Genomic DNA, 12,024 nt, shown 5'->3' with positions numbered 1-12,024 from the left:
CCTCCTATGCACTAAGCACTGTGTTGGGTACTGTGGACATGACAGACCTGGAGCCTTCTTATGGAGCTTGTTCTGCCTATAATTTGGCCCATTTTGAGGGGGTCAGAGAATGAACACTTCCACTTCCTAAACTGTGCTGGGCTGTGATGCAGTGAGGTCTTTGAGGGTCTCGGGAATAAGTTGGGTTGTTTGCCCTTATAATAAAAGGCTCCAGATTGTGGTGCCGAGACTTCCCAGTGTCAGCTGTCGCTCTGTGCTGCTGTCACCGTGTTGTTTCTTTAGGAGCAGAAAGATGTGATCTCTTTCCTAACCCTGTAACAAAAGACAGTTAACAAGAGAAAAGCATTTAACAAACTTATTTAATCAAATTTTACATGACATGGGAGCTTTCAGAAATGACGACCCAAAGGCCCAGGGAAAATGGTGTATTTTTATGCTTAGGTTCTATAAAGAACGTATAGAAATGTGATTGGACAAAGGGTATGATCTAATGGTAACAGACTGAAGGCAGAGGGTACCCAGTAAGTCTTGTCTGTTTAGAATCTTCTTGGCTTTTCTGTGTAGCATTCCTTCCTCCAGGGTATAGGGCAGGAACTCTCTGGCATGAGGGTCTGCAAGGGAGAAGTGACCTTTCTAGATCGTATGGGTTGCCTTGGGGGATAGAGGTTCCAGTTTCTATGATTCACCCGGGGCGGGAGACAGGAGGGTAGGAGAAGGTCAGGGAGGGTAGGAGAAGGTCAGCGAGAGACTTTGCTTCTGAGGTGGCAACTGAGACCTTCCAGTCTCCTTTAGTTCAAAGTACTCAGCATGCCAAAGCACCATCATTTGGGGTATCATTTTCTGAGGGCTAGCACTTCTTATCTGCCATGTTATTTAACACATGTTTGCCTAGGCTAGGGCCTTACAGTGGCTTTTCTCTCCCACAGAGTATAAAGTGGATGTGTTTTGTGATAATGGTTGGCCAGTTGGATGTATTTTCTCTTCCTCCTTAGTGCTAAGCTGCATTCCACATGGTTGAGGTTGCTGGAAGTACAGCTTCCAAAGAAGTGAGGACTTACAGTATAGTATAGTCAGTGGCATGCTGGCAGATGTCCAACAATTGCCTCCCTCAGTTGAGCAGGGAGGGGAATGCTGGTTTATAGTGTTTGCTGATTTCCATGGTGTAAATGCTCCCACCATGGCCAGTTTCAAGCTCCTGACATGACATCACCGAACAAGGAGTCAGGAATACATGTGCAACAGCATGGCATCGTAGAGTATTTCCGCCACACAGATACAATAGATGTAAATAACTTCAAAAGCATAGGTAACATAAGTGTAGTGAAATAATTAGGAAGTGATGAGTTTTGAGTATTCATTAGCTTTGTCTGGTTTTTTTTTTTTTTTTTTTTTGAGACATAGTCTCCCACTGTCGCCTGGAGTGCAGTGGCGCTATCTCGGCTCACTGCAACCTCTGCTTCCCAGGTTCAAGTGATTCTCCTGCCTCCATCTCCCGAGTAGCTGGGATTACAGGCGCCCGCCACCACACCTGGCTAATGTTTTGTATTTTTAGTAGAGACGGGGCTTCACTCTGTTGGCCAGGCTGGTCTCAAACTCCTGACCTCGTGATCCACCCGCCTTGGCCTCCCAAAGTGTTGGAATTACAGGTGTGAGCCACTACGCCCGGCCAGCTTTGTCTTTAGCATAACCTAATTGTAAGTTTAGATCATTTCATTTTTAATGATGGCTATATTTAACAAACTGGCCCACAAAATTCATGTTGAACCATTGATTCTCACTATCTGGATGAGTGTGGTGCTGCCTCACTTTTCTCTTAGCTTAAGCAGTAGAGAGTCTGAGTAAACTGGGTCCCAAGGCTCTTGCCCCCACTTTAACCAGAGCAGCCCTGCTTGTATTCATTTCATACGTAATGGGGTTCTGTGTTTGAGCAGAGGGTTCCAATGTTTTTTATTTTTTAATCTTTTTTTTCTGTCACCCAGGCTGGAGTGCCGTGGCACAATCTCGGCTCACTGCAACCTCTGCCTCCTGGGTTCAAGAGATTCTCATGCCTCAGCCTCCCGAGTAGCTGGGACTACAGACATGTGCCACCATGCTGGGCTGATTTTTGTATTTTTAGTAGAGACGGGGTTTTGCCATGTTGGCCAGGCTAGTCTTGAACTCCTGACCTCAAGTGATCCATCCACGTCAGTCTCCCCAAGTGCTGAGATTACAGGCATGAGCACCCAGCCTCCATGTTTTTTAAATGTTTTTTTTTTTTCTTTTTTTGAAAAGCATTGGTATAGATGGTCTATGAGGTTCCTTCCATTTATGGTGTCTTAAGTTAGCCATGTCTTGCTAACCTTCCATTTTCCCTTTCGTTCCCTTGTCCCCTCTTGTCACTCAGGCATCCTATTCCTGCTATTCCCAGAGATCTTTCTGTCCCATCCCAGGCTCTCCATCTTCACTGAAGAGATAGCTGTTATCAGCTGATATGGTTTTAGGTGATATTCCTCCCAGGCATATTTTACTTTTCAACATGTGACTCCAGAAGACACATAAGGTCTTTCAAATACAAAGAAATGAATTTCTAAAAGCTGGAATTCCAGGCAGGGTGCTGGAGGTGAGGGGTGGGGTGCTGTCTGTACTCAGTGCCCTTAAAATCATAACACTGAACAGTCAGACCTGATTCTACTTTGCAGTATCCTTCAAAAATCTCTTGATTTCGATGGGTTGCTAAGTTACCCCCAAAGAACGGCCTAAGAGTGTATCTCTATTTTTCTTTACACAACACAGTTTTCTTGCAGTGAAAACTAAAACCTTATCCTAGCAGATGTTTGGTTTGTCTTCCCCTGAATGCAGTTTTCATCCCTGGAAATGATAGAGAGGCTGCAAAGGTTATGGATATGACACAATCCTTTCTGAAGGCAAATTCACCCTCTTTAGCATGCCAGAAAAATTATTTTTCCAGGAAAACTAAACACTAAGCACATGCTTGGATGTTCCTTTCAAGCAAGAGAGGAGCCCTTTCTATCCCATTAAGGTCAGGCAATTGCCCAAGTGATTTGCTTCACTGCCTATCATAACGGGGAGTGTGGGACGGAACCAGCAGGGGTTTACTCTCATCTCTCTCCATCCAGCAGGCTAGCCAAGCAAAGTTCATAGGCACAGGCACCCTCCGAAGCCTGGAGTCAGAGAGGCTGAGGCTGGGGGCCACTCGGGACCCCTCCAATACACACACACAAACACACACACACGCACACACACACACGGATGCATGCATGCACACACATAGAAGCCCACAACATTCCCTCAGTTCAACACGGCAGCTCATGAGAGTCAGTATAATGGAAGCAAAAGTAGAGCAGAGCAGTGGAATAAGATGCATGGAACCTGGTTGCCCAGGAGGCCACGGGATGGGGCACAATAATGAGCTTCTTGGCCAGCTGCCCAGTCTGCTGGGTACATATTGTTCAAATGTAGATAGGACAGCCAGTGGCCCAGGAGCTGTGGGGGACAAGAGGGCTGCTATTTCCTGCCTACATGGCTACCTTCGGAGGCCTAGGGGTACTTTCCCTAGCTTTGCTTCTCAGGTTCTGTCCCCACTTCCTACACCAGCAGCAACCTCCCTTTGGCCCCATTTTGCTGAGGACATGGCTCACTATCTGAAGGCTTCAACGGTAAGGAGGTACGTATGCATGCCCAACACACAAAACAGACCCGAAGCCAAACTCTGTCCAGTTGAGGCCAACTTAGGCAATAAATCTTGCTCAATTCCCTGGTCAGAATACCTCTGGCTACCTCTGCAAGCCCAGTCTAGTCTTGATCCAGGGCCCTTTGGCCAAGGTCCCTGCACAGTCGGCACTCTTTCCTCTTCTCTGTCCAAGCTGAGCTCACTCTCCCCTGGCTTTCCCCAAAGTCCTTCACTTTCAGAATTGGAATCTTTTGAACCAAAACTTTCTTTCTTACAAAAATATCTTCTCTCTCACCACTAGCCTTCCATTCTAGACTTCTAGGTTCTCTTGTGTCTTCTAACACTTGAATTCTGAGGGAATTTGGTCTCTCCAGGGGAAGCAGAGAGGCACTCCTTATTTATCCAATAATATTGAATGGCTAATTGTCATTTATAGACCATCATGGAAGCCATCAATCTCAGAGTGTGCTTTCCCTGTATCACTTGCTCCTGATGTTGGAGAGAGATTCGAAATCTAAATGTAAGCCACCAGCAAAATACTGTCTCTTCAACGCACCAAAAGGAGGGAAAGTTAGCTTATCTTGTAGAATCTTTCAAAGTACTGTGGACTGGTTGAGTAAGGGTAATTAGAAAAAGGAAAAGGGAAGTCAAGGACAAATTCCCATGTAGTTGAAGAAGTCTCACAATAAAGTAAAATTTCCCAAGAATTGCCGGAAAGCAAGTCTTACAACATTGGGAAATGATGAGTCCAAGAATTTCAGAAGAGCCTCCACCCTTCACCTGGCCTTGAAATCACCAAAGAGCTCCTACTGCTCCACTCCAGGCTCAAGAAGCAAGCTGCTTTTCACTGCTACTTTTCAAAGTGTGCTCATATCCATTATCTCATTTGATTCTCACCATGACCCTGTGAGGTAGGTAGGACAGATATTAGTTTTCCCCGGCTCACTTCTGGAAGATTCCCAGGAGTCAGATTTTGCACAATTGTAAGTTGACAGGTTTGGCTCTATTTGCACATGCTAACAAAATCTGGCCTGATCCAACCATTATGTAAAGGGAAGATTTGTCATGCAACATTGACCTAAGCTATGCAGAGAGAAGCGTGATCATCGGGGAAGGGGACCAGGGGAAATTTAATAATTTCTTGGGAAATGAAATAATTCTACTCCTCCTTTCCCTTTCTGGGCCTAAAAACCCAGGCTTGAATGGGAAGGGCTTGCATTATCCTCAAGCTACTCAAAAGGTTTCTTGAAGACTGGATACCAAGGCCAAATTCCTATATATTTAGCTATATTTGATCAACCTTACCAGTTAACCAACTAAGCATCGTGGTGCAGCTCTTGTAGGGAGGAAGAGACAGAGAAGTAGGAGATCAGGGTCAATGGATCCTGACCTCCAAAAGCTTACAGTTTTGCTGGGAGCTAAACTTGTACATACTACACAATAATGCGTAGCAGCCAAAGAAAAGGAAGAGAAGGTCAGAGAGGGTTGAGGCAGCCAGGGGAGGCATCCCAGAGAGTCAGAACAGGGGGGTGGTTAGGAGCATGACCTCTGAGGTTGGGCAGTAAACATGGCTTTGAATTCCAGATCCACCATTATCAGCAATGCGAACTTTGAGCAAATCACTATACGTGATCCATAAAATGGGGTGAAAATGAATAAGTACTTTAAAAGTTGCTGAGAAGATTAAATGAACACAGTATGGTATCCATTATCTCACTTGAGAAAGTAAAAATTGGTGCTATTTAAGCTAACCATTAAAAATGGGGGAGATTTGGAGACACTCAGGGGGAGAGACAGGACAATACAAGGCACTGAATTAAACAAAGGTACTGAATTAAAAAGGAAAGGAGGTGGATGAGGATATTGAGAACACTGGTCTTGCTAAATCAGAGGGTACATACATATAAAGTGAGTAGGAGAAAATAAACTGTGCAGATTGGGTGCAGCAAAATGGTAAAAGGCTACCAAGTGGAGGAGTTTAGACTGGATATGATGGGAAGGGAGAAGCCACTAGAGATTTTTAAGCAAGAGAGTGACTTGACAATAGTACTCTTTGAATAGGATTGGCCTATGGAGCACTTGGTGACTTGGAGAGGGACTGGAGGATATCCATTATTTCAGGCATGAGTTGATATACACCTGGACTAGAGACATGAGAGTGAGAATAGAAAACATTTGAAAAATATTTTGTAGGAAAAACTAACCAGATAGAGTAGGTAATTGGATATGGGAGATGAACGAGAAGGAAGAGTCCAAGAGTCTTCCAAAGTTTTTAGTCTAGGTGACTTCAAAAGTGGTAGTGCCATTGTTTTTGCTTCTAAGTTGGAGCTGAACAATGAAAACACATGGACACAGGCAGGGGAACAACGTACACTGGGGCCTGTCTGGCGGGCAGGGGGAGAAGAGCATCAGGATAAATAGCTAATGCATGCAGGGCTTAATACCTAGGTGATAGATTAATAGGTGCAGCAAACCACCACGGCACACGTTTACCTATGTAACAAACCTGCACATCCTGCACATGTATCTCAGAACTTAAAATTAAATTAAATTTTAAAAAAGGAAGTGGTGGTGCTGTTGACAGCAAAATGGGAGTCAAGAAGAGCAGTAGACATGGAGGGAAGATGATGGACTCAATGTTCAATTTATAGAAATGTCTAGAAAAAAAAGTTGATACTGGAATACCCTAGAGAGTAGCATTTCCTTCTTTTACTTCCTTTCCGACAAGACACAGACTTCATTTTTTGTTAGATGATTATATTATCTGCAAATATTGATGATTTTGTTTCTTCCTTTCTGATGCTATTAATTCTATTTTTTATTCTATGGCATTGGCTTGGAGCTCTAGTAAAATGTTGAATAGCAGAGTAGCAGTAGAAATAAACATTCCTGTCTTGTTCTTGACTTTAAGGGTGAAAACATCTAATATTTCAAAATTTGTTAACAAACACTTGTGTATTCTTCTATGTGTGAAACATTATTATGAACACTTTACAAATATTAGGCTATTTAATCCTTCTACAATGTTATGAAATAGATACTATTATTGTTGTTATTGTTATTCCTCTTTTACAGATAAGAAAACTGAGGCATAGAAAAGCTAAGTAACTTGCCCAAGGTCACACAACCAACAAGTGTTCAAAGCTCCACTGCTTAGCTTTGGAGACTGTGTTCTTAACTACTCTGCTACACTTGCTGCCTCTTTAAGTATGAAGTTTTCTGTACCTTTCTGGAAAGTACTTTTTATTAAGTTAAAGTTTCCTTGTATTTCTAATTTTCTTAGAGCTTTCTAAGAGCAAATGAGTACTCAACTCAGTTATAGCAAACATCTTTGCTGCATCTATTGAAATGATCATATTATCTTTTCCTTTATTATGCAAATATAATGAATTACATTGGTATATTTTCTAATGGTGAACCAGCCTTGAATTTCTGGGATAAACCCTACTTGGTAATGGTATAATCTTCTTTTTCCGAAGTGCGAGATTTGATTTGGTAATAATTTATTTAGGGGTTTTGTATAGAGTTAGTTTTCTGTCCTCATACAATTTGGTATTGGTGTTATGATCTTTGGAAAATAAGTTGGAAGCTTCTCATCTTTTTTTTGAAATTGTTTGTTTGGTAAAGGGATTATCTGTTCCTTAAAGCTGTTGTACACTTTACCTTTAAAGCCTACTTGTGTGTGTTAAGGGGGCTGAGGTGTACACATCTTTGATTCTATTTCCATTTCTTCTCTAGTTTTGTTGATATAGCCAGATTTTCATCTTGCTCTCAAGCCAATTTTGGTAAAGTCTCCCAGAAAATTGTCTATTTCATCTATGTTCCAAATTTATCAGTATAAATATTAATACAAAATGCCAATTATTCATAATTTTATACCCATACCAGGACTTACACAATTACTAAGAATAATATTCTCTTATACTTTTCAATATATTCTTTTTTATTTTTATTTTTTGTTTAGTCGCACCCTTCATATCTGATTTTTAATATATTCTAAATGCAGTTCTGTCCTCTCTCTCTCCTTTTCTTCTTCTCCCTCTCCCTATCTTTCTCCCTCTCCGTTTCTCTGCCTCTTTTTACTCTTGAGTGGTGGTTGTTTTTTTTTGTTTGTTTGTTTTTGTTTTGTTTGTTTTAGTTTAGCAAACTTGCTAATCTTTGCCTATTTTCATGGTCTTTCCAAAGAGCTGGCTTTTGCTTGTATTGATCAACATTTCATTTTTGATGTTTGTGTATTTTATAAATTTTTGCTTTAATCTTTCTTAGCATACCTTACTCCTGCAAAGCTCATCTGTCTGGAATATCCTTTCTCCCTTCCCTTTAACTTGGCTGACTCCTACTCATTCTTCAGTTTATGCATCATGTCTTTCAGGAAGCCTTCCCTGACACTTCAGAGTGATTTAAATGCTCATCCTCTGTCCTCCCGCAACAACTTCCAGACCTCATCATTCCATGTTATAATTAGCTGTCTGCTTTATCTCTCTTCCCTATTAGACTGCAAATTCCTTGAGGGCAGGGACCATGTCTGGTTCATAATTGTACTCCCAAGCACCTAACATAGTATTAATACTTGCCATCCCCAATAGGAGTTCAAATGGAAATTTTATTGGAGGTAGCAACCCACCCATAAGCTGGTAGGTAGATCTCACAAAGGAGCTCCTAGTACAGTCTATTGCCTGAAGTTTTGGGTCTTTTTTAAAAAAGGAAAAAATATCCTTGGTAGCTTTAGTTTCTTGATTTTTAACATAATCAAATCCCTTCAAATGTGTCATTCCATGGTCTGTCTACCCTTTGGGGACATGTCCTGCGCATTCTACCTGTACACTCCAGCATGGATCTAGAGGGTTCAACCCGAAAGGGGACAAGGCCAAGAGTTGGCCCTAAAGGAGCTGAGACTGACCAGAGTTAGAGTCTGCACGCTGCCCCCAGGGCTTTTTTATTTCAAAGCAGCTTCCTGCATGAGAGCCTTTTCCTTCTCTGCAGTGAAGGTTGGGTTACCTCTCCCCCACTTCCACTCCTCTTGTTTCCAGTCTCATCTGAAACACCTTTCCCTCTATATTCATCTTTCCTCTCAATTCCCTCCCCTTATTTCCCATTGACCCTGTAGTTTTTTATTACTTGTGTCCAGGAGGTGTTTCGAGAATGTGAACTGAAGTAGTAGTTTATGAAATTGGCAACACCTATGCTCTGCTGCCCTCAGTTTTCTTCTGGAAACTTCTGTGGTTAGCACTCAGGTCCAAGGAAAGCAGAACACAGAACGAACTGAAAGAGAGGCATACCCAAATCATGGAACACCATCAGCATCAGGGCTGGCTCCTGCCCACATCTCAGCTCCCACCTCCACCCTAAGCTACAGGCTGATAGAAGACTATTTCTAGAGACAAACATCAAGCTGGTGACTGAGGGTTTTCCTGCTCACTGTGAATTTACTTCCTGGGAAAGATGGTCTCACTTCCTCACATCATCTGGGTTCCTCTTTGAGGAAGGCATCATGAAACTGAAAATATAAAAACACTTCTGAAAGAAAACTCATTCTGAAATTGTAGGGAGGTCAGAGAATACTTGACCCAAAGGATACCCACTCTGCACTACCTGCCTAAGACAGAACTAAGGAAAGAGAGATGGCTACAGGGAACCATGCAGGCCCCAGGGGTGCTAGGGAAAGGTGATGGACTGATGCTGCCAGGCAGCTTATCTCAGTCTTTTCTTTCTTCCTTTTCTTCTTCTTCTTCTTTTTTTTTTTTTTTTTTTAGAGATGGGATCTCACTATGTTGCCCAGGCTGGAGTACAGTGGTATGATCATAGCTCACTGGAGCCTCAAACTCCTGAGTTCAGTGATCTTCCTGCCTCAACCTCCTGAGTATCTGGGATTACAGGCAGGTGCCACCATGCCCAGTTAATTAGGTTTTTATTTTTTTATTTTGGAGAGGTGGGATCTCACTATGTCACCCAGGCTAGGCAAACTCGTGGCCTCAATCAATCCTCTTGCCTCAGTTTCCAGAGTAGCTAGGACTACAGGCACATGCAACCATAGCCAGCTAATTTTGTATTTCTTTGTAGAGATAGGGTCTCACTATGTTGCCCAGGCTGGTCTCAAACTCCTGGGCTCAAGTGATCCTCCCACCTCAGCCTCCCAAACCTTTGGAATTACAAGTGTGAGCCACTGCACCTGGCCCCCTACCTCACACCTTTCTAAGGTTGCTTTGCTGACAGCAAATGTGCTCCAGGCACTGCGCTGGGCTCTAGGGATATAGCAAAGAACAGGACACAGTTACTGCCTTGAGGAGCTTATAGTCTGGTGTCTGTGTGGGACACAGTGTCCACATTTGGAACTCTCCTGGCTACTATGCTATCTGGCACCTTGACTTGAGTATGTACCATCTCTTCAGCATTTTCAGTGGCCCCAGAGACAGAAACTGCATCTCATTTATCTCTGTACCCCTAACATCTAGCACACTACTTAAAATATGATAGGTACCCAACAAACATTTGTTAGATGAATAAAGGAAAGAAAGAAAGAAGAAGGGAAGGACAGAAGGAAAGAAAGGAGAAGGGAAGAATGGAAGGAAAGAAGGCTAGATGAGGTGTTCCAGAAATGTTTCATATTGACTGGAGATGATGTTGAGTAACTTCCATAGGAGCCAATCTCAGGGAAATGCTTGAGTCCCTGATGATCATTGATTGGACCCCCCAGAAACAACCTTTGTCAAGATGTCTCTGAAGCAGCTGAAATCCTGAAGCAGTTCCCAAAGTCATGGGACAAAAACTCAGGCATACCTAGGTCAGCTTCACAGATGCTAGTGACTTTGAATCGGTCACTTTTATTGTAGTGTTTATTCATCCTTGAAGGTATTAAAATAATAGGGTAGAAAAATAGTTTGATGGTTCCTCAAAAAGTTAAACATGGAATTACCATATGACCCCACAATTCCACTTCTAGGTATATACTCCCCAAAAATCGAAAACAGGGACTCAGACGAGTACAAGTACACGTGTGTTCACAACAGCACTACTCACAATAGCCAAAAGGTGAAAACAACCCAAACATCCATCACATGATGAATAAACAAAAAATATGGTATATCTATACAGTGGAATATTATTCAGCTCTAAAAAGGAATGAACTTACTGATATGGGTTACAATGTGGATGAACCTTGAAAACAGTATACTAAAGGGCAGAAGTCAGACACTGAGGCCTCATATTGTATGATTTTATTTACATGAAATATCCAGGATAGGTAAATGTGTAGGGATGGGGCACTGATGATTTCCAGGGCCTGGGAGAAATGAGAAGAATCTGCTTAATGGGTAAGGGGTTTTACTTTGGAATGATGGAAATGTTTTGGAACTAGATAGAAGTGATGGTTATACAACATGTGAATATACTAAATGCCACTGAATTATCCAGTTTAAAATGGTTAATTTTATGTGAATTTCACCTCAGTCAATTATTTTACCTTGGAAAAAGTCAGAGTAGAACAGCCTCAATTCTGTGGGCAAACTGGGTAGTTGTGGGAAGTGGTAAACTAGCTAGGTGTAGAGTGGGAACTATTTCCTTCCCTACCCACCGCCCCACCATGCCCCAATGTTTGTTCCTTTCTTCAGCTAAGTCAAGTGTTTATTCCTATCTCCATTCCTGTTCATATCCAAGAATCATCTGGAATTAGTCTCAAGGATATTCTACTTCTATAAGGACTGTTCATCAGAAAAAGCCAGTTGTAATTTATTGGCAGCCCTTCTAAGAAACCCCAAATATCAAAGATTTTAGGAATATGGAAGCCAGCATGTAGACATATGTCAGCTTAAGAAGATGGCCTTTTGAGAAGAGTCGTCAGAAATTGTTGATGTAGCCAAGGTGATGGATGCATACAAAATGCTGGGTACCTGGGGGATGTTAGGAAATGCTTGTTGATTGACTAATTCCTTGACTGAGTAAATAAAGACATTTGCATTATCCTAAGTGAACTAACACAGGCACAGGAAACCAAATACTGCATGTTCTCACTGATAAGTAGGAGCTAAACTTTGAGTACACATGGACACAAAGAAGGGAACAGCAGACACTGGGGCCTAACTGAGGGTGGAGGGCGGGAGGAGGGTGAGGATCAAAAAACTACATATTGGGTACTATGTTTATTACCTGAGTGGTGAAATAATCTGTACACCAAACTCCCGTGACACGAAATTTACTTATATAACAAACCTACACATGTACTCCTGAACCTAAAATAAAAGTTGTTTAAAAAAAAAAAAAAAAAGCCAGCAATGGCAATAGCCAGGAAGGCACACCCAGAAGAGGGAATGGCAAGCGTAAGAGCAGGACCAAAAGAAATATACCCCTGGAATTATGCT

The 12,024-nt window shown here is 42.2% G+C and overlaps 1 protein-coding gene across 3 annotated transcripts in view; it reads left to right on the top strand.

The window, feature by feature from the left end:
• Window positions 1-12,024, top strand: part of PLAC1 (placenta enriched 1) — a 198,337-nt gene that overhangs the window by 113,378 nt on the left and 72,935 nt on the right.

The sequence above is a fragment of the Macaca mulatta genome, chromosome X (genome assembly GCF_049350105.2).
Source record: "Macaca mulatta isolate MMU2019108-1 chromosome X, T2T-MMU8v2.0, whole genome shotgun sequence".
Classification (NCBI taxonomy): Eukaryota; Metazoa; Chordata; class Mammalia; order Primates; family Cercopithecidae; genus Macaca; species Macaca mulatta.
This window is presented reverse-complemented; position numbering and strand designations above follow the sequence as displayed.